Raw genomic sequence first — 4,437 nt, forward strand, 5'->3', positions numbered from 1 at the left:
AAAAAATTAAATAAAAAAATTATATACATTTTATTTATATATATGTATATATAACATAATATGTAAGGTAATCGGACCTTATACATGGTGAATCACTTAAGACCGGTCTTACCCGAATAACTTACAGTTTTGGAGATAGGAAGAAATGCTTGAAATAAAAATTGTCAAGCAATGGAAACAAAAAAATTGAAAATGTCAAACAAATATAATTATTGTTATTATTAATAAATAAATATTAATAATAACATTTCAGAATTCGTAACAAAATCGCAAGTATTGTGTTTCAGAAACATTCACTTTTCAACCTTTTACATGTCCATGAGATTAAGTGACTTTGATTATCTATGATTGTCTTGTGAACATCTACAACCGTATATATTATAAATATCTAACAATGCATGATTTCATTTTTAAAAATAACGGTGATCTTCAAATTTTTTAAGCGTCTCCACCTGGAGAATGTTCACTATCATATAATGATATATTGTCCCTCTCAATACCAAACAATTTCTATTTCAAGCATTTCTTCTTAGCTCCAAAACTGTGGGTGTTATTTAAATGACCGGTCTTAAGTAACTCACTCTGTATGGCCTATTCAATATAACCTACTTATTGTTTGTGAATAATTGTGCAATAAATTCAATAAATATATTTATGCAAGAAAGTAGTATATGCATCTTTCTCTTGTAGAATTTTGACAAAATCACTCGTGGCTAGACTCTGTCTCTTAGTGCAGGCTGTCCATCTGACTCGTTTGCATTAGTTTGTTGCCTAGTTTATTCTATTATTATCAGAAAGTAGAACGCTGCTATATTGAAGGATTACTTACATTGCTAATTTTAATAATATTAAAGACATTGTAAAAGCCTCTTGACAAACAAATCGCTTTGCGTGTATGCGTACATACATGTGACTGATAAATCTGAAATTGTTGAAATGATATACAAAGATCCGGTAAGTTTTGATTTGAAAGCGCTCTTGTGTAGAACGGACTATACTGACAATCTATCACTTTGTAATTTTCACAATAGTCAATTAACGAGTTATTAATCTACGAGATCCTAAATATAGATAGAATAAATGGATAAAATCGACGCATAAGACAATTTTAAGATTTCTTTTAAAGTTCTTTATATAAAATATCTTAAAGATATTTCTTAAAGAACTCTGAAAAATATCTTAAAGTTGTTTTATACGACGATTTTAGATATTCTGCTCATTGGATAATTAAATAAAAGTTTCGAAAATTGTAAAATAATAGAGAACTTTTTGATTCAGTTTAGTTCACTTTATCTACGCACAAACGCTTTATTAAAACTTATCGAACATATTTCACTTGATCTCTAGATCTTGATAAAGATAGCATCAGTTTTATTCAGACAGAATTGCAATTGAAAGTTTATGTCGACATTATATGAATAAAGTATTTTATTTAAAGGATTTTTTATCGTAGTTTCAGTCATTGAGTAATTTTAATAAAAAATTTGTTGATATAAAAATTTCAGATAAGCTAGCTATTGTATACGAATTGGATTATATATTGGATTATATATGATGTTTGATAAGTAATGATAAAACTCTCGCATAGGAATAGAATAGATTAAACTGAGTCGAAAAGTCCTCTACCATTTTACAATTTCCACAATGGTTAACAAGATATCAATTACTAAAAATTGTCAAATATTGGTTTTTAATAATTTTTTACTCAAGTACTATCAACTTTACAGAAAAACAGCAAGTGACAAAAATTATTTATTTTCTTTTCAGAGCTCTGAGAATTTTTTTCAGAATTTTTTAGTACTGCATTTTCTCATGTTATTGAATATAAAATAGTTGCCAATATAAGAAAACACAGCACTAAAAAATTGATAAAAAATTCTGAAAAAATTCTCAGAATTCTATGAGAAGAAAATAAATCATATTTGTCTCTTGATAGTACTCGAGAAAAAAATTATTGAAAACCATATTTAATGATTTTTATTAATGATTTTTATTAATTAATATCTTGTTAATTATTATGGAAATTGCAAAATGGTAAAGAATTTTTCGACTCAGTTTAATCCACTCTATCCTTATGCGAAATATTTATCGTTACTTATCAAACACTCTGTATATGTATAACCGCACGATCTTTACAATGATCGTAATAAGATTCTAAAGACCATTTTTTTGGTTTTTACTTTATATTTTTATGTCCTTACTTTTGCTCAATATACTATTGTTCATAAAAGTTTGAGAACACTTTTTATTGTCCAGCATCTCAAAGTTAAGTAAAAAAGGTCTTTAAAATATTTTAAAAAAATATGTGCAAATCTAGAACATTATAGCGAATTTTGTTCTTTTCTTTACTTTTTCTCTAAACTTTGTGTGCTGTGACAGTCTAACAAGTTGAATACCACGCAATTAAAACAAGTCGATCTTCGGAACAACTACTCCGAAATTCTTTTTTGTTTCAAACTGTTTATTCACCAGTCAGACTAATTAATTTCTTGAGGCGAGTAATATGGCTACGGCACGTTGATAATCTTAAAACTTGATATTGATACATACGCCAAAAACTTCAACGTCGAGGGAGTCGGAAATTTTGTCGCGAATGAAACAGAACTCTTCAAGCAAATGCGAACAGAAATCATGTCATGAAAGGAAATTCTTAGCCTACTTTCACATATATTGCGCACTTCACGCGTGAAATATTCACTCACTTAAGCTACACAGTAACTTTAACAATTAAACGCTAGTAATTGATTTAATTCCATTAAGAAGAATCGAGAGCACAAAAGATCGACTGTATCGGTACGAAAACAAGCAATATAAGAGAACGTAAGAAAAAACCTGAAGAGAAAACCATACTAATCGGCAGGGCTGTTTCAAAAGCTTATTGTGCCCGGATACAAAATATTCCGTCGTACAGTAGAGCGAAATGTAGGATTCTCGGACTTAATCCGAAAAAACATTTTCCGAAAACTGAAGACAGTCTTCACTTAGAAACCGTTGTGTAAAGACGTATATTGCACGGATATTCTCGAAAGTCATCATTATTTTATTCGTATGACTGTCTGCTACGGAAAAATTTTGTTTGTCTAAGTATTTTATTTATGTAATGGAGTGCGGCGCTTATGTTGATTCCAATAGTCTGCCAACTGTTGGGAAACCCACATATTACATGAAAAAATGCGAAATAAAATATGTATTATGAATAATTCTTGAAGAAACTCACTTGAAGAAATTGATTGCAAAATAAGAAATTGTTATTATGGATTATTCTTTCTGAGGATGACTCAAAGAGGAGTCAAAATGTTAATTTTCTATTGCGCTCGTCGATATCAAATCAAGATTTATGTAATAAATTAAATAAATATAAGATAATCGCACTAATAACTGCGTTGACTCCCACAGCCGTTATTATTATTTTTTTATTAGTTTAAATTTGTGGAGTCCTTACTTTTATTAAATTTAAAAATATTTACTTTTCCTTCTTTATATTTCATTGTCCTCTATTGAAAATTTTAGTCACTTATTACAATACTTAACGAAGATTTTTGAAAAAATTCCTGTATTTGTCCATCCTGTACCTAAAATTTTATGAAAGTATATTTCTAAAACTGTTCATATATGATAAATTCAAGTGCATCTATGTATTCGTTTATAAAATTTTTAAAAAAAGATAAAAGAAGGCGTCAAGTATGTATGTTTCTTTTATAAAAAAAACTATTACTATTTAAGTAATAATATTTTTAATTTTTAATTAATTTATAAATTACACCTTAGTAGCACGTATGCATGTATTTTCTTGGAACATATAACATATACCTACTGTTGGGCCTACGTATACTCAGGGCCGTGCTAACAAAATTTACATCCAAAGGCTTGTGATCTCTATAAGTGCCCTCTCTCATAGACGCCTTCCATGATTTTCTGATGATTGCGAAGACCACCTTTCAAAATTAACATGTAATAGTACCAACTTCTTTTTTAAAACGATTATCCTAACCCTTTATTATTGCCATACCGTCATGAACTACAATATTGCTACGTCATTATCACATTGTTTTTACAAAACAGTGCTGCAGGACTATTCTGTTACTCTTAACGCAAGTTTCGTTATCGTTATAATACCGTAACGCAGTTTTTTTTATTATGATAAGAAAGCAACGCAATGACGTTATAACGATAACGAAACTTTCATTAAGAGTTACAGAATAGATCTATTGGTGACAGCCTGAGGCTCTCACCTTTTATCCATTCAATTACTATAATTTACGTTTAGAAGAAATACTCGTTATTAACATGAGGCATCTGTGACACGTAGATAACTCATGCTTAAGTGTGTGGACAGTTCATCACTGCCGCCAGCTACTGTTTGTAGTGGCGATCTGCATAAACAATAGAGAGTTTGCATAATTTTTGAAAAATATTATATTTTATAATTTATATATA

At 29.1% G+C, this 4,437-nt stretch overlaps 1 protein-coding gene across 1 annotated transcript in view; it reads right to left on the bottom strand.

Moving 5' to 3' along the window:
- The window catches only part of LOC108746359 (ATP-binding cassette sub-family G member 4-like), a 20,521-nt gene extending 17,738 nt beyond the window's left edge, over nt 1–2,783 (bottom strand). Inside the window, exon 1 of the mRNA XM_018483082.1 lies at nt 2,551–2,783. The gene's annotated coding sequence lies outside the window, so the exon portion shown is untranslated. The remainder of the gene's footprint in view (nt 1–2,550) is intronic.
- Nucleotides 2,784–4,437: the final 1,654 nt, after the last annotated feature.

The sequence above is a fragment of the Trachymyrmex septentrionalis genome, unplaced genomic scaffold (assembly GCF_001594115.1).
Source record: "Trachymyrmex septentrionalis isolate Tsep2-gDNA-1 unplaced genomic scaffold, Tsep1.0 scaffold168, whole genome shotgun sequence".
Lineage (NCBI taxonomy): Eukaryota > Metazoa > Arthropoda > Insecta > Hymenoptera > Formicidae > Trachymyrmex > Trachymyrmex septentrionalis.